This window comes from Diorhabda carinulata, chromosome X, assembly GCF_026250575.1.
Source record: "Diorhabda carinulata isolate Delta chromosome X, icDioCari1.1, whole genome shotgun sequence".
Lineage (NCBI taxonomy): Eukaryota > Metazoa > Arthropoda > Insecta > Coleoptera > Chrysomelidae > Diorhabda > Diorhabda carinulata.
Window position 1 is genome coordinate 66,725,808 of NC_079472.1, and position 19,821 is coordinate 66,745,628.

A 19,821-nucleotide genomic window follows, 5' to 3' on the forward strand; every position below is an offset into this window, starting at 1 on the left:
TAGATTATGAATTATGGGATAATGAAGGATACATTTCAGATACATCATCAAGAAAATCAGAGACAAATTAACGGTACTCGTGGAACATGTGAAGACTACCAATACCTATTTGAAAAGTACCAAATCGTGAAGGATCAATTGAATGAACAAAAGCCAGAAAATATGTGTATCATTTATATATAATTAAATCAGAATATTATAGTCAACATTGAAGGTATGCTAGGAATATAATACTACAATACTCAAATTTTGGTGGGTGCTCCAAGCAAGTATACACATGCTTCCATACATGAAAAAATTCCAAGAATTCATATTATGTACATAACAGTGAAGGTACACTGATAAGAAGGGGCCATTACTAATTCTATTCTATCTTAAACTATGATACAATTTAAGACTTCGGAGGTGCTCTTCGGTCTCACATTAACTTATTTTTCCATCTTTCATACGGCTGCTTAGATATTTCCTATATACAGTTTCTCGACGAGTAATAAGGAACATTAGTACTGTTTAGAAACGCGTGTTGCGAAGAAAATTATATATAGTTGGATATAATTTTGAGAAAAAGTTAGTACCAAGCCTACTTGATAGAATGAAAAGTTTTGTCATAGACTTTTTCATTCATAGAAAATAGATAATGTTTGTTCCTTCCAAAAGTGTTAAAAATTATTTCATAATAACTATTCTGTTTGTAGTGATCTTATTTTACTTTCATGAATCCCAACAATTATATCTAACTGTATATTGTACAATAAAGTAAAATACATATGCTGTTTATAAACGTGTTTCATGCATAATAGGAACTAGCTTTGAAATTACCAATGTTGAAATTTTGTTGTTTTCCCTATGCTCGTGTTATTCCCACTTCTTACACGAGTTCCAAGTATTTGGAATTTTCCACTTTCTATCCTTGTATCATTTATCATAATATTGAAATTTTTTGGAAAACTATAGGGCTGGCAACTAAGTACTTCCGATTTTACTTGCTAGCCTTGCTTTAATTTTTAAATAACTTATGTTAGTGCCGTTTGCCAGAGTAAATAGTGCGTGATTTCTATTGAAGCTATTGATTTTTGGGTTAACTTTAAATGGAGTGCAGTAACGAACATTTTCGGCATATTTTACTTTTTTATTTCTGTGAAGAAAAGAAAGCTGAAGCGGTTTACGAAGAAATATGTGAAATTTATGGGGCTGGCTAATTAACGAAGCACACCTGTCAGAATTCGTATAAAAAATTCCGTACCGGAGATTTTTCTCTAAAGGGTATGTATCCCACACAAAAATTGAAAAACGCTAAAAATGTCTTGAGCTAAGCAGAAAAGCTTGAATTTGGGTACCTTACGAATTGGAAAAAATTCATTCATTAAACACAAAGAACCAACATTTTCGATATGCATATTTAACGAAATTAAACCGATCTGTTCTTGAAAAGAATCATCACTGGTGATGGAAAACGGATCCTGTACAGTGACATAAATCTAAAACGATTATGTAGCAAACAAGCTCAAACTATATAGATAGTTGAAAAACAACAAAAAAGCTCATGCTGTTATTTTGGTGAGTTTATAAAGGTGTGTGTTTTTTGAGCAGCTTCTAAGGAACCAAACGATCAATCCTGATGTATACTACTGATAAAACTGCCAATATCATTAAAATGATTTAAAAAAACCTAAATAATTTAAGTGAAATTTTGTTGTTGTATTTTGTAAATTTTAATAAAAATGATAAAATATATATTTGAGATGTAAGGACTGAGGAAAAATTCATTTTTCTTATTAAAACAATGTTCTAGTTTAATTTTATTCTTATTTTGCTTTTATCAATATAAATACGCAAATTGTGAGTGTCACTATTATATTTTGATAAAGTTTTAATGAAAAATCGAAACGTCAATTTCCATTTTTCTTATGAGAAATTATCAAAAAAAACTAATTTTGAAACGTAACAATCAAGAATATTTAGAAACATAAACATATCAAAAGGTTTATGGAATAAGAAATTAAAGAAATTTTTTATATTTATAAATATCTATAATAGTAGAATAAGCTATTGTAAATTGAAAAAAATAATGAAGTAATTGAATCCGTAAATTAGTTGAGACTGAGACAAATTTTAACTTGGTATCGAAATATAGCATGAATTTGAAAGTAAAAAGCGGCATAAGAAAATTTTGGATGATTCTGGTTATCATAGAATCATGCAATACTAAAAATATTCTGTAAGAAATATGGGGAAAACATCAAAACAATGAGAACTTGAAACATGATTTTTAAAAGTACAAAAATTTTCTTAACAACGGGGATGTATTGATATCTAGTTAGTCTAGACCAGTTCTATGCAAAAACAAAATATTGCGTTACCATTGCAACGAGCAATAAATTATTAGAAGTATCAGTGTAAAGTTTGACGTTAAAAATGCAGAGCAGATTTACGAAGATATGCTTAATACCCTTGGTGATTAATGTCCTTCGTATGCGACCGTGAAAAATTGGACTGCAAGCTTCAAAAGAGGTAAATTTTTCATTGAAGATGATGACCGATGGGGAAAGGCCAGTTACTGTTTCAGTCCACGAAAATATCGATGCACTTTATGAATTATTTTAGCAGATCGTCGAATTGGGCTAAAACGGATATCTGAAGCACTGAATATTTCATAGGAGCGCGTTCATCATATAGCTCACGTCAATTTGGACATGAAAAAAATTGCTGCAAAATGGATCCCCAAATGTTTGAATTCTGACCAAAAGCATGCAAAGGTAGAAGCATCGCGTTCGATCTGTGCTCGATTTGAAAACGATATAAACTTCTTAAACCGAATTGTTACTATGGATGAGACTTGGGTATATTTCTACAATCTAGAAACAAACCAACAATCGATGGAAAGGCGACACTCTGGTTCTCCAAGAAGTTTCGTGTCCAAAAATCTGTTGGAAAAGTTCTTGCTTCAGATTTTTGGGATTGCTATGGAGTAATCATGATTTATAGTTTTTATAAGGGTAGAACAATAACTGGAGATTACTCTTCGACACCCCTATACAAAAAAATTCGTGATTGAGGGTTTGAATTACTAGAACACCCCCCTCTTTCACCAGATTTGGCTCCGTTCGACTATCATCTCTTATCTAAACTGAAAAAAAGTCGAGAATTTTCTTCCAACGAGGAGGTAATAAAAGCTTTGGAGGTCTGGTTTGCAGAACAAGGAGAAACATTTTTGTTTGGTTCTATAGTAGGCTAAGAATTTTTCAATATATCCTCATATATAATTGAGGAAACTAGAATATAAATTTATGAAAATATATAATTATTTTATCGTAAGATAGGAGCAGATCAAAGACAAAAATTGAACAACCTAAAGAAAATACTACCAAATCACTACCAATGATCACCAACAGAATCTATAGTGCAGTAGATAAATTCCATTGCAAAATGTATTAAAATGAAGAATTTCTCTTTGATAATAAAATTTCGAAAATCAATATGTCCAAGATGTATTCCGCCATTCTTCAAAAGAGAAAACAACTACTTTCCTGGCTAATGCCTCGACTGATATTGGACTGTGCTGCTCTGATGCGACTTAATAACGTCGAAACTAATCAGTAATTACACACTCTCCTTGTAATTGCGAGCCATTGGGGATGTTAATATCGACAAAAAGGTCGATTTACATCACGCTTTTCAGAGGGTTTGTAATTCAACATTCGTTGGAATTTTGAAAATTCTCGACGTTTTGGCTCCCACTTTCGAGTCATTATCAAGAGAAGAGTGAGGATAAGGCGGTTATTAGTTCATCGGTAAGAAGTGATCCGATTCCGTGGTCTCAATCAGCCTACTCCACGCAACGAATCATCTCTTTTTCCTGGTTGCTTCCAAGGCCTCCATCTGCTACTCCTTGAAATTCCACCGGTTAAATGAAAAGCTGAAACAAAAAAAATATAAAATGATTGAAATAGAAAATAAAAATAATATGCTCACCATCAAGAACACTGTTGATACTAACACTCCCACTGTCAGTCTTGATCTAACTGATGAACTACTTGCCTGTACCTGGACATTATTGGCGGGAGGGGTAGTTAATTTGTGGAGATCGGCTTCTCGGGGGTTTTAGAGGAAATGTTGTTAGTCAAACATATTGCTGGAATTCCAATTCGGCCAAAGATTGGCTGAGATGATTCCTCCTCAACCTCCATCGTGAACTGTATACAGGGATGTACGCCATTCAGATAGAGTAGGAAAAGATCTAAAGTACCTCTTTCATGGAGCCAAAAGTGTCATCAACATAACGTAGCCAACAACTCAGTCGGAGGAGAAAAGTGCTTTATTTTCGAAATGGTCTATGAAAATATTGACAATGATGGGAGAGGGGGGATCCAATGGGGGCACCTTTGAGTTGCCAGTAGAAATTTCCTTGGAATATGAAGTAGGTGTTGGACCAGCAATGTCTGATAAGCGAAAGGTAATATGGGGCGATGTGGTGATTAGTGCTTAGATAGACAAAGTTTCATCGATAGGGATGTTGCTAAATAAGGAGATAATATCAAACCTGACAAGATATCTGAGGGGGAAATATCGAAACCTTTGAGTAGGTCGATGGAATGACGAGAACTTTGACGTAGGAATGGTATTTCTCAGCAATTGGCTGGAGATGTTTGGCTAACAACACTTCCTCTAAAACCCCCGAGAAGCCGATCTCCACTACCACCTCTCCCGCTAATAAAGTCCAGGTCCAAGCAAAAAGCTCATCAGTTAGATCAAGACCGACATTGGGAGTGTTAGTGTTAACAGTGTTCTTGATGGTAAGCATATTATTTTTATTTTCTATTTTAATAATTTTATATTTCCGATATATAAAATATTTGTACTTTTGAAAATCATGTTTCAAGTTCTCATTGTGCCTTTCATTTCATTTCCTCGTGCCCTTATTCACTTTCTAATTCATGCCATATTTCGATATCAAGTTAAAATTTGTCTCAGTCTCAACTTATTAACGATTCAATGACAATTATCATCTTTTTCTATGCTTTTTCTACTTTTTTCCACTTATTTAGCTTCTATCAAACATAATCCATAGTCCATAATATCGTATTGCAAGATCGACGAGTGACTATCAGACAAATAGTGGAAATGGTGGTCTCTCATACTGTGTTTTGCATAATATACTTACTAACTAAAAAACAACCATTGTCTCTTACGAATGTTTATATGTTTAGATGAAGTTGAATAATATACTGAACAAATTCATTGAATATACATTTTGGAAACGATTTGTTCAATATACTACAACACAGCAACTTTTTGTCCTTCCCAGTTGAATATCTCTGCGAAATTGAACTATTTTTCAACAATTCTTCCAACTTTACGTTTTTAGGTTTGCGACAAAATCATTTTCCTGTAAATTCATGAGCTACTGTGATCTTCGAAATACACAAAATTCACCTATCAACTCTGGTTACCTCAATAACTACCTCAAACTCAAATTATTTTCTGGACACATATTGATTAGGACCTTTCTATCGCAATTAGAGACACTGCGTGATTATTTAAAATCGTAAAATTGAGGTAACATGAAATCAAATGTGGCCAAGCAACGAACATTCGGGACGGCCATGAACTGCGACACCTAGCGAAAAAAAATAAAGATACGGGATGACCGTCGGTATCAGGTTAGAGATATAGAAGAGGATTTGTCGTATACTGACTGAAGCATTATGCAGGTATAAGCTTAAGTTCATTGAATTGAAAGTTTTATAGTCTCTATTGATGCAATTTGAGCAAAATGAGTCAGATTTTTAGTTTCGGTTCATAACTGTAGATTCAAATACTTATGTATTGAAGTGAAAGAAATATTGATTAATTGAAATGTTGATTCTGGTTATTATAGGAATTTACATAAATTTTTGATTGGCTAGATTATGAATGACGTTGAATTTTCATAGGTTGAAAATGGATAAGTTTTAGTGAATGATGTTCAATGTTGATTGGTAAATTTATGGATAACATTAAATTTCAATGGGTTAGGTCGTTATGAATGTAGTTGAATATCGAAATTTAAAGGTTATGTGAGGTTAGTTGCTCGTTAATGGCGTTGAATTTTTATAGAATTTGTTTATTCAATATGCATAAATTACACTTAGGTTATTTAAATCAGTTTTCTTATTAATGCATTGATCATTTTGGGCAATATATGTTGTTTCTAAAAATAAACGTTTCTTGTAGTTTTTTTCAGTTGCCAAACTTTGGCAAAATCATAATTCATATTGTGTCCTTCATGATAGACACGAGTCACTAATGAACATCTATCAGGATACAATCTGCTATCACTCTTGTGAGAAGTTACCCGACTGATCAGTTACCTTTTCGACTGACCAATTTACTTTTTGTTCACAATTTAAACAAGGTATTTCATATACTATGTTAGACAATTTAATGATTGGTGTTTTATCTTCCACTTTAAAAAAAAATAGATTGTATATTAAGTGTTTGACTGTACACTATTTTAATATTGTTTTCTTATATTTGGAAAAGAAATGTTAGAAATGACGTTTGAAATTGATGAATCAATGTTCGTGTCAATGTCAAATGAGTTATAAAATACGTTTCAAAAGATATGGAGGATATGAGTTCATAAAAAAGTTTGTAAAGTATTTTAATGTTTTTTTCATATTTTTTATCTGTTTGATCAAATTCATTTTAGTGTTACGGGGGTGATATGAATGATAATTGATAAATCTTCCAGAACTTATTGGTTTCCCATACCAATCAATTAAAATTTTATTATCTTCGTTTCTTATAAATTTAGTATCAAAAAAATTGTAACAATTTTTCAATATTCTCTTTTTCAATAGTAAATTGTATATAGGGATCGAAACTATTAAAGTAAAATGATAAATTATCAATTTCATTATATGGAAGGGATAAAATTTTATCATCTACAAATTTTTTTAATGAAGAGTAATTTGAAGGGTAAAACAGATATTACAAAGTTCAAGATATAATCCATTACATAATCTCCTAATATAGAGGATATTGAAAACCCCATTTGTGTTCAAAAAATTTGTTGGTAATTTTTATTATTATAAGAGAAATATGTATTATGAAAAATAAATGTTATTAATTCTAATAGAATTTCTTTATCAGGTTTACAATTTTTACTTATATGGCTCTATTTATGTTGTAGAGCTGCATCCAATCTTAAAAATATATAATTCGGTGGCAATATGATATCATTGAAAGTTTCTTCGATTTTAAACGAGTCTTTCATATAATAATCATTGTGATAATTATAAGATTTAGTTAAAACATCAGTTAATCAATTTGTAAGGGGTTCGATGGGAGTGTTAAATGATGCTACGATAGGTCTAGCTGATAGATAGGTTTATAAATTTTTGGTAAACAGTAGAATTTAGCAGAAATACCGTTATAGTTTGTTCATTTCTCCTGAGTTTCTTTTTTCTTAAAACTTTTTTTAATAATTTGTTCATTGATCATGAACATCAAAATAAAATCAAAATTGAAATTAATTACTGCTACACATTTGAGGTTCTCTATCTTACCTACCCACGCTGATAAATATTTTGTATTCATTTTTTGTAATATCCAAACCTACCTAACGCTGGTTGTATGGGTCAGTAGCTTTCTTTTATATTTCATATGAAGTCAAATGCTGTAGCTCCACGGTTTTAATTTGAACAGTTCCTTACGAAAAAGTGTAGCATGTTTAAATTTTAATTGGAGATAAGGTGGAATTTTAGAAACGCGATTAACATAACTGAAAATAGCTTAAGAAGTGAACCTATATGAGAATAGAGCAGAACATTTTAGCACACAGAAAAAAAATTGCTTTACGTTAGTGACAGGTAATAGATGCGTCAAATTTGGATCGAAATAGTTACTTCGCCTTGTCAACAAATTTCTACTTAGTTAATAATTTAAAATATCTTCCTAGTAATGACCTAGGTAACTGGCATGCTGCAGGTTCAAAAAACCTATTTATTAGGAAAATCTTCGTCATGATGATCCTCCACATCAGATAGTGATATTTTTTTTATATAATGTTTGATAATTTTTTTTTTTTTTCAAATGATCATTTGAAGATACATTAGGCGTTCTTTGTGTAATTTATTATTTTATTATCAACAACAATGTTATGATTCACAGATACATTTAGTATATGTGACAGCACTTTTCCCTGTCATTTTCAATGCCTTTCTTTTATGTAGTCCTTTCGTTACTATAGATATAATATGTGTGAACTGTGAACTATATTAATCGTTTGTTTATTCTTACTGAATGTACTGTTTACACTACCACTACACCAACACTCATAACTACACTGTCTGGCGCTCGTTTCGATAACCATGTTACCTTCTTCAGTTTCTGAAAGCGATTTCTGGTTATTGAAGCGCACGTTAGAGTGGGTAGTGGTAGTGTAAACCGTGTGTTCAATATGAATATCACCATGGTTCCAGAAATTTCAACGTTTAGTTTAGTCTCACTAATTCTAAAATTACAACAATCCTGTATGAATTGTTTGAACTCTTATGAGCATAGAACTTTTCAAAATGGAAAATATATAAATATTTTGCCATATAATTTCAGTACCACTTTTTCATAAATAAATCGGTAAATATTTATAACAATTCTATTTATCCGATTATCAAAATTGAGGATTCGATTCAAATTATACCAATTATATCACTAAACTTACAAATTCTCTTTATCACTTTATCATAAGTCGTTGTCTTGAAGATTTTTCAAATAAATTTACTAAATTATAAATTCTTTGAATGCATGCTGAAAACTATTTATTTGGTTTGATTTGATATTCAAACTAAAGATACACCTCTAATTGATTACATAGTGGCATGTATAATTATGTATATTATTATATTGCTAATGATAATAGAATAATCAATACCTTAAAAAATCCTTGTTTTATGTCGAATCTTTTTCGAGATAACCAGTGGTGGTAAAAAAAGAAAGTCAAAATTGCCACTTAGGATCAGAATTCAGAGTGAAAAACAAGTGAAAATAAATCCAAAAACCAATCAACTATGACCAACTCGCGCGCACGTTACTCGATGTTTAAGGGCACCAGTCACGATACCTCTCCTCGTTTTGAGACTGACGAGAAACGAATGCTGATCGCCACAATACTTGCTTGCGGCACTCTTGCCACGAGCGAAGCGATGCGGTATCGACCGCGGCATTTCGGCATCATATCAACCCTGTATTTCTTGAATTTACATAGTAGGCTGCCTGTCGCTGCTTTATTCTTTGCGCTTCTAGAATTGTTTTTCAAGAAGTTGTGATTTAGTTGGCGCCGCCAACGATTATGTCTTAACACAAAAGACGAAAATGTTATAAGAAGGAAGGTTTTCAGAATTTGTGTGCACGTATGAATTCATATTCCGTAATATTCGATATTGAAAATAAATTCATGTATTTGTTATCATTTTAATGAAAAATTATCATCATCATATTCATTATGAGAATAAGAAAAGATTTAACGAATGAAATTTCTATACACAATATGTCTGAAAAAGTTGACAACTTTTTTATTTGTAATGATACGAAAAAAAGTTATTCTTCATAAAAATTTCTGCATGGTCCATAAAGTAAAACGTAAATGTCAGATATCATTTTTTAAATCGTAAACGAGGCTTTTTCAAACAATATGAATATGATTAATTATGAAAACTATGTTTTAATATGCATTAGATCATAATACTCTAAAAATTGTTTTTTTTCCACAAATTTTCACAAAATATTGAATGTAATTTTAAGGTTTACGTAATTAGAACTATTTATTTCTGAAACATCAAACTTTATGAACATGAACAAAAAAATAATTTCAACTTTATCATCACTAAATATGCATCTTAACTTGTCCACCGTTTCTTTCTAAGCTTTTAATTGTTCTTTTTGAAAATGCTTTTATTATATTCCTAATAATATCGTGCTTTCCGAATTGATCTTTCCAAATGATCAATATTGTCGAATGATCTCTTAGGTATCCTCACAAAAAGAAGTTTAATGGGCTTAGGTCTGGAGATCTTGCAGGCCAAGCAAATATCACAAATCTTCCCAATACTCGTCCATTAAAAACTTGTACTAGATATTCTCGATTTCTGATACTATGACAGTGCCTCATCATGTTGGTTCTCTTTCTATTATTGGTAGGTTATCGAAATCGGAAATTTTATTATTCAAAAATTCGTAACGATTCAGAATTCAGTGTTCCTGCAAAAAAAGGTCCAACTTTTCTGTCCTTGAATAGAAGTAAACGTTGATTCGTCCAAAAAAAGTATGCAGCCTTCCATATAATGATTATCTTCTAGCTCCATTGGAACCAAGCACAAAATCCAAACCTTTTATTAGAATCTTCGGGATTTTCTACTAAGGGCATTATTTGGTTTTTGAATTTTTTTTCTGAATCTATTATGGACATTTCCATCTGACATGAATTTTTTCATTATTTCACTAATTGTTTCAAAATGTACATCTTTATCAGGATGTCTGTTATCGAATATTACAGCAGCTTATAGTTATCTCCGGCAATTAGTAAAATTCCAATTTTTACGTCAAAAGTCAACTTCAACACCATTTGATTAATTGAAATATTTCCAGAAATCAATAATTTATTCTGTCAACGTCAATTTGAATATTGAATTCGTCAAATTGAATATATCATATCCCATACTTCCAATATCTACTTCCAGGTGTTCTGGGACCTCCTTTCGTGCTATCAATTTTGTTTTTTGAGTTTCTTTCTCAACCATATTCCTCTTCCATTTAGATTGCATGAGTTCTCAATTCATATCTGTTGTGCTCCTATAAATGCGAGCCACGGCTCTATATATTTGCCAAAAAGCACATTTTTCCTGGCATCATCAATTAAACCAATACATCGACGTCCAATTGCCAACGTCCAATTTCTTTTTGAAAACTTTATCATATTAATAATAACTAGCTTTTACCCGCAGCTTCGCTCGCATCGAATCCATTAAATAAGTATCAGAAATCATTATAATAGAAAAGAACGAACTCTGTAGCTATATTAGAACCTGAGATATAAATCTTTGAATGTAGAAAAAAATTGCCAAAAACCTACAAAAATCCATAACTCCACATTGAATGTCCACGCGCCTAGCTCCTCTCCAACTCAACCGATTTAAGTGTTCAAAAACTCAAAAGAAAGAAGGTGTTTCAGCGAGTGTTCTTAAATCAAAACGACCTCTGTAGCTATATCAGAACCTGAGATATAGATCTTTGAATGTAGAAAAATTCCCAAAAACCTACAAAAATCCATAACTCCACATCACATTGAATGTCCACGCGCCTAGCTCCTCTCCAACTCAACCGATTTAAGTGTCCAAAAACTCAAAAGAAAGAAGGTGTTTCAGCGAGTGAGCTTAAACCAAAACGACCTCTGTAGCTATATTAGAACCTGAGATATAGATCTTTGAATGTAGAAAAATTGCCAAAAACCTACAAAAATCCAAAACTCGACATTGAAAGTCCGCGCTTAACTCCTCTCCAACTCAACCGATTTAAGTGTTCAAAAACTCAAAAAAAAGAAGGTGTTTCAGCGAGTGTTCTTAAACCAAAACGAATTATGTAGCTATATTAGAACCTGAGATATAGATCTTTGAATGTAGAAAAATTGCCAAAAACCTACAAAAATCCATAACTCCACATTGAATGTCCGCGTCTAGCTCCTCTCAAACTCAACCGATTTAAGTGTCCAAAAACTCAAAAGAAAGAAGGTGTTTCAGCGAGTGAGCTTAAACCAAAACGACCTCTGTAGCTATATTAGAACCTGAGATATAGATCTTTGAATGTAGAAAAATTGCCAAAAACCTACAAAAATCCAAAACTCGACATTGAAAGTCCGCGCTTAACTCCTCTCCAACTCAACCGATTTAAGTGTCCAAAAACTCAAAAGAAAGAGGATATTTTAACGAGTGTTTTCCAACTAAAACGAAGTCTCTATTTTGATTAGAACCTGAGATATTGAAGATAGAACGTGTGTATGTGAAAAACTCCCATAAGTAATGTACAGGGGGAAATCGCATTTGCGTATAACTTGAGAATGGAGAAAATTAGATGAGTTGATGGCTAATCTGTGTATCAATACCTTTCATTAAAAAAAAAACATTGAACAAATCGGTTGAGTAGAACGCCTGAACGGACTCGGAATGGAAATCATCAATTTTTTTAATATATAAGATCGTTGTAATAAAGTCGTTGGTATTTAGAGGATTTAGCTTTCCCTCCATTTTCTTCTGGGTGACCATAGTTGTTTCTTTCTCCTACTTCCATGATATCTGTGCAATCACACCACCAATTCCTGCCTCTCTATTCGTACGTACCCATTGTTCCGAACATACTCGGTTTATGAAGTATACATCGTTTTCAAATCGAGCACAGATCGAACGCGATGCTTCTACCTTTGCACGCTTTTGGTCAACATTCAAACATTTTGGGATCCATTTTGCAGCAATTTTTCTCATGTCCAAATTGACGTTCGTATGAAATACTCAGTGCTTCAGTTATCAATTTTAGCCCAATCCGATGGTCTGAGAATATCATGTCATGAACTACATCGATATTTTCGGGAACTGATACAGAAACTGGCCTTCCCGATCGGTCATCATCTTCAATGGAAAATTCACCTCTTTTGAAGCTTGCAGTCCAATTTTTCACGGTCGCATATGAAGGACATTGATCACCAAGGGTATTAAGCATATCTTCGTTAATCTGCTTACCTCTTAACGTTTTTAAATACAGGTACTTGATGCTGGCTCGATACTCGAATTTTCCGATTTTCACAATTTCGGTGGACATTTTTTTTCTTTTAATATATTGCGGAACTCTGATTCAATTTTTTGACGTCAAACTTTACACTTACACTTCTAATAAGTTATTGTTCGTTGCTATGGTAACGCAATATTTTGTTTATGCATGAAACTGGTCTAGGCTAACTAGATATCAATACATCCTCTTAATATATCACACCTACCAACTAAAAGAAGAACGAGCATACAGAGTTGTAATCAAATATTTTCAAGCAACGTGAAACCCTTATAGATTATATACATTAGGAATAATGTTTATATTAGAAAGTTAAAATCTAAAACAGCAAAAGACAGAAGAAGTAATATTATATATCAAGTGCCTTGTAATAATTGAGACGTTTTCTATATAGGGCAGACCTCTCGATATTTAGAAATTAGACTAAGAGGTCATCAATACCATGAAAAAAAATTATAATTTTTCTCTTACTATATTAATATTTATTAATACGATAAAAAACATGAAACTGCATAAACAAATCATGACATATCAAAAACGCATGAATTGAATTACAAAGATCCAAAAATTCTTGAAACGGAATCGAGATACACGAGAAAGAGAATTTTTAAAAATGGTTCACATTCACTATAACTAAAAAGCTATAAACGATAAAGAAGTCCTAGTCACATTTATAGCTCTATTTTGTAAATTCTAATAAAACTACAAATAATTTAATCGACTACCATATATTTGAAACGTAAGGTCTAGGGAAAAATTCATGTTTCTTATTAGGACACAATTCAATTTTCATTTTATTCTTATTTTGATATTCATGATGAAGATGATCTATTGATCAATATAAATATCAGTGTCAAATGATATTTTGATGAAGACTCAAATAGAAGTGAATATTTATCTCTCAAAAATTATTATGAAAACTGATTTTAAAACAGAAGTAACCTAACATCAAGAACATTTAGGAGCATAAACACAGATGGAAATAGTAAATACAAATAAGGAAACTATTACAAAATGTGCTTGACACAAAAGTATATTAATGAAGATAACTGAAATTTTTGTGTGCACATTAATAAAAAAGGAAAAAAATCTTATCAGCGAATATCAAGAATAATGTCACCTCAAAATTACAGAAATTTACTTTAATTTAAACTGGATTGTAGCTAGGTAGAGGAAGACTTTTCGAAGTTTTATTGAATTTATTGAATGAAGTGGGAGGTCGAGAACAAATAAATTTCTCCAAAAACTCGAGTGTTAGAACAAATAAATCCGAAGTGACTATTGTGCCACAATACGTGAACAAAGGAATATTCAAAATAAATCCCTATCTTATAGGAATGAATTCCATTACTTATCAAATATATTATCTCACCAACAAATAATTTATTCATCTTCATATTCATCATACTATTATGAAAATTTTAAGTTGTCCAACTTGTTGTCCGGCTCACATTTAACACAACAGGGTCCAGTAGTAGTATATCTTCTTGGTCTTGTGACTGACAGTGACCGAGAGTTAATTAATTTCGTGCTAACAGTTAGTTGAGTAATGAATCCCAAAGAGTTTCTTTCTAAAATGTCACTAGGGCTGGATGCAGCCAGTAATCTGTTACTATAAGGCAGTTTGACTTCTCTAATTAAATACAGTTAACCACTTTGTCTAGCTATTCATAAATTACCAATTCCCGAGTTTTATTGGACTTGGACCTATTTTAGTTTAATATACTGTGGTTCTAAATTTATCAAATTTCTTTAAATCAATTTAGAGTCTGCTACTATTTACAGTTAGAAAAGAGACTTCCAAAATTGATAACCTTTAAAAAAAATGTAGATTGTAGATAATAAAATATATAACGAACACGTACCTAATGTTATAAAGATCTAAATAATTTAAATTTTCAATTTTATAATGGACGACGAAGGAGAAAATCGATATTTTTTAATTTAAGATTTTTGAACGCATCATTCAATATAATGTATTAACTAATAAGTAAAGATGTCCAAAGAATGCCTGAAGACCGCATACCCAAACAAATTTTAAATTGGACACCACAAGGAAGAAGAAAAAGAGGAAGACCAAGATTAAGCTGGAGAGAAGGTATCGAGAAGGATATTCGAGAGAGAGGATTGGAAGAAGATCTTTGGGAAGATCGAGAAAAATGGAAACTGGGAATCGGAAGACGGCGAAGAACGTTTTAACCCGATTAATATATATATACACTAATAAGTAATACTAATTATTTATTGTTGATAATATTTGAATGATTTTGTAACTATATGCAAGGTATTATTCACCGAGATTCACGGTTGACCTTGTATTACAGTATATATGCCTGAGCGCTGGGTGCTCTCCGCTCTCTATCTCGAAAAGGCTTGAAAGTACAGAAAAAGAGTTGAGAGAAAAGTTATGGCAAATTTTCTTATCTTTGATTTTCATAATAGATGTTGAAGTGATTGGAAACATAGAAACGAAGATAATTGCAAAAAACCGATTTTCGTGACCTTTGACCTCGAATAACTTACTACGCAGACACGAGATACTATGAGACTTTGGAGACAACTTTAAGAACGTCAAAATGAAGCTGTATATTAGTGTCCAGCTTATTATCTCAAATTCCGAAACCCTAAAGTGACTGGACTAAGATGTCATGGCCAAACTACGTGAAATGAAACCAAACGCCAAACAATTCTCAACACACTACTAATACTACGACACTGTATGATGCTCGCTTTGATACCAACGGTTCCAGAATTTCCAACTTGGTCCCAGAACCACTTCCAGAATCCACATATATTTATACTCTATAATATTTATTAGAACAGATTATACTGATACCCTGTTATTAAAAGACAGACATTTCACTGGAGTTGCCGCTCATAACCGAAATATGACAATTAGCCAGCAAAAAAATTAACGAAGCAATAGCATACACACGATGAATACTTTCATAATTTTCACTTTAACGTATACAATTTGCATATTCCTTTGATGATTATAGCTTTTTCCGCTACAATAAAAACTCAACTAAGAGAATGTCCATCACAGTGGACTGGGTTTTATATTTTTTGAGCAAATTTGTCAGTCTTTCATCTCGAGCTCGACATTATATGAGCTTTACAAAAACATTCTCATTACCCCGTCATTTTTTTGACCAGAAACAAAGCACAGGAAGGTTGTGTCAACTTATACCATTTGTCATCTGAAAATAAAAGAGAAAGAATTTTATTATTATGAATCAACAAATGTTTCAAATTCCTAATCGAATTATATCAAAACAAAAAGTGATGTTTGAGATTAAATACGTTGTTTTATATTTCATATGGGAATCTATTTTTTTGTTTGATTTTAATATAACGAAATTCATCAACACACACTTTGGGTATGTTGTATTTAGGGGTTAACATCACGAGCAATAGGAACTTGAAACAAGAAGTCAAAACGTAAACAACAGCAGCATCTAGGATATCGGGATTCCTTCGAACCGTGATATGGAGGAATAAATTTTTAAGTATCGAAAGCAAAACACGGATATATAAAACTTGTGTCAGACCAGTAATGACATACGCCATAGAAACGAGGGCGGAGACTGCAACTACTAAGCGGATTCTTAGAACGACCGAGATGAAGACATTACGCTCAATCACAGGGAAAACACTAAGAGACAGAATAAGGAGCAATAAAATTAGAAGAATGTGTGACGTTCCGGATATAGTGAGATGGGCCAGAACTAGAAGAAGAGCATGGAGAGATCATGTCAATGGAATGGACGACGATCGACTGGCGAAAATCGCAAAGGAAGAGAGACCCAATACAAGTAGACCGCCTGGAAGACCACCAAAGCGCTGGTATGAGAGCTGGTCCTCGCAGTCCCAACTTAGGCTGCCTCTTTGAAAACACAAGACACAGTCTTAAAATAAGAAGAAGAAGAAGAAGAAGATACTTTGGGTCCTAAGTGATGAAAGAAAAGAATTGAGCTATGAACCATAAGCTTTGTACAAAAATTAGATCTTAAGTAATATTTGGATATATATTAAGACGTAATAGTTTAATGGATTAAAAAATTATTATGACTTAACAGAATATTGTAAAAGTGGAATTGATGCAAAAATTAGAATTAGATGGAACTTACACTCAAGAATTTTTCAAATTAGACCAATAAAATAAACAAAATATAGTGAGTAAAATCAGAATTGTGGGATAAATACATGAATACAAACAATAGAACAATTTAAAACTGGAAAATTATAGAAATGCAATAAGAATTAAGGAATTGATTGGTGAGAAAGATAATAATTGGATAGAAAACAATAGAAAATTATGAAGAAATACTGATAACGTTGATAACGTTTTGTGTTAGATTTTCCTTATGTGGTTCGGTATTATCGTGGAGAAAAATGACGACCGCACTCAGATATCTTTAAGGACATTTAGTTTTTTTTTTTAAATAAAACTTCCAGCAAATTTTTTTGACTATTACTAAATACGTGTCTTTGTGGTTTGTTTTGATATTTGTGATTTTTGTTATCGTTAACTAGCAGCGCGTTCTTGTTAGGTATTGGCAGTGACCTTGATCTGGATATAATCTGGTACAAATCTGGAAATTGCTATAAGAAATTTTCAGAAAATTATGAATCATCAGCGTAACAACTATTACGAAATATATAATATGTCATTAAAAAACGAATCTAAATGGAGTCTTATTGGAAAGAAGCTAATTGATATCTACAAAATAGTCGACATGTTTACTATCTTAGTTATTTAAATGCTTTTGAACGATACCGAAGAAACAAAGAAAATTCATATCCAAGTTTCTTTATCCCAGGAGTTGAAACAAGATTTGCGAAATTTGAAAAATTATTTAACTTATATATCCAGTCTAGTGAAAGAGATGAACACCCAAATCGATGATAGTAATCAGAAGAAACCACCCATCTATATTACATCATCTTCCACACACAGTGAGATATCTTTTGGTATATTCAGCTTTCCAGAGGTTTCGTACGCCTTAGTCATAAGGTGGCATTATGAGTAAATACTCTAGGACCGCCATACTCAAAGTGTGTTCCGCGAGTTACATATGAAGTAACAGCTGATAACATATAATAAATAATAAAAACTGCATTTCTTTTAATAATTCATTCTTTGTTCTAACGTTACCTAATAAACATATATTGTAATTGTAATTTTGTTTTTAAAAATATATAATTGGCGCAGTCAGTAGGATACGCACGGGTTTCGGAAGTGAACAGTTCGCATTGTGCCGGAAGTGAAATTCGGGACCTTGGAGTTTCTACACCTTAAGTGCGTATCACGAACTTGAAAACTTTCGAAGTTGTGGCAACAGGAGCAGGGAATCAAGAAAAGGAGCAGGAAAGCAGAGCGCTCGAATCGACGAACAATCTGTAAGTGCCTTTTCCTTTTTACCTTTCCAAACCCCTCTGTATAAGGATTTTGGTAAAGATAGTTAAATTTTGTTCATTGCGAATAAATTGCTTATTATAATAATTAATTTTAAATAATTTTCAAGAGCGATATTGATGAAATAATTAACGGAATTTCAAATATAGGATTAGACAACAAAAATAATATTAACACTCAACGGAATATTAATAAACAATTCACTAATTCTTTCAAATCAATAAATTCAACTTTAAATATGTCTGAGATGAACTGGGATGGATTTTTAAGAAGAAAATCAAGAAAACCCTGCAAAAATGCTGCAAAAACCAGAAAAAGAAAGAAAATTCAATAGAAGAGTACCCAGAAGAGTCCAAAATCGAACACCACTCCGTATTGTTCTCATCTTAGAGGGGAGAAGTTACATATGAAGTAACAGCTGATAACATATAATAAATGTGATGACTTCGCGGAAACGTGAAAGATAATAAAAACTGCATTTCTTTTAATAATTCATTCTTTGTTCTAACGTTACCTAATAAACATATATTGTAATTGTAATTTTGTTTTTAAAAATCCAAATTCGAAGTTTTAATATATAATTCGCGGAATCCTAGGGTTCCGCGAAATCCCTGTAGGGGTTCCGCAAGAATTTAGAACTCAGTCGCCACCCAGCACAGTAAAGTAATTTGATTCTAACTTGAAACAGTGCATTTTACGAGGAGAGTTTAACATCACGCCGATCTTCAATAAAACTTTATGGCAAACCTATTGCAAGTTCTTTACTTACACCGATCCCTGTACAAAATACGAGAGTCAGAAGATTAAAAAAATATATCTCTACAGTAACCCAAATATTTATTCAGGACGGCACGCGCCTAGATAAAAAGAATAGACTTAATACTTAAGTTTAAGGTGATTTATTTATGCTTTATGTCTCACCGATAAATATATTTTTTGAAGAAAATAATCTCAGTAGGAACGATTGCATTGACATTTGTACAGATGGGGCCAAGGCGATGACGGGTAAAACAGCAGGAGTCGTGTCACGAATACAAAAAAAATTGTGGTTGCAGTCATTGTCTCCTGCATAGACAAACACTAGCAATGAAGCAAATGCCGTCAAACCTAAAATAAGTAATGGATGAAGCGGTAAAAATAATTAATTTTATCAAATCACGACCACTACAATCCCGATTGTTCTCGTTATTGTGTGAAGATTATGGTAGCAAACATAAAACACTGCTGTCCCATACAGAAGTGCGATGGCTGTCTCGGGGTAAAACTTTAACAAGGCTATTTGAACTTAAAGCCGAGTTACAAATGTTTCTTTCAGATACTTCTTTTAATTTGAAAGACCGTTTGTATGATAAAACTTGGTTGTTCCGACTGTCTTTCATGGCGGATATCTTTCAAAAACTGAACGAATTAAATTTATCATTGCAAGGTAAACAGACAACAGTGTTCCAGGCCTGTAACAAAATAACTTTCTTTAAAAGAAAATTAGATTTTTGGATTATTTGCGTTAGTAAGAGAGAAATAGAAAGCTTTACGTTACTTTACGACTCAGAAATGTTTCAAGATGATGTATTTGAAGAATTGGTCCAATA

The 19,821-nt window shown here is 32.2% G+C and overlaps 1 protein-coding gene across 6 annotated transcripts in view; it reads right to left on the reverse strand.

Moving 5' to 3' along the window:
• The window catches only part of LOC130902236 (protein madd-4), a 161,275-nt gene extending 152,129 nt beyond the window's left edge, over nt 1–9,146 (reverse strand). For 3 of the 6 annotated variants that reach the window (XM_057814197.1, XM_057814200.1, XM_057814199.1), the window contains exon 1: nt 8,915–9,113. The gene's annotated coding sequence lies outside the window, so the exon portion shown is untranslated. Of the gene's footprint in view, nt 1–8,914 lie in introns of all 6 variants that reach the window. The other 3 variants (XM_057814196.1, XM_057814194.1, XM_057814198.1) reach the window with 2 other exon arrangements.
• Between the last annotated feature and the right edge of the window lie 10,675 nt (nt 9,147–19,821).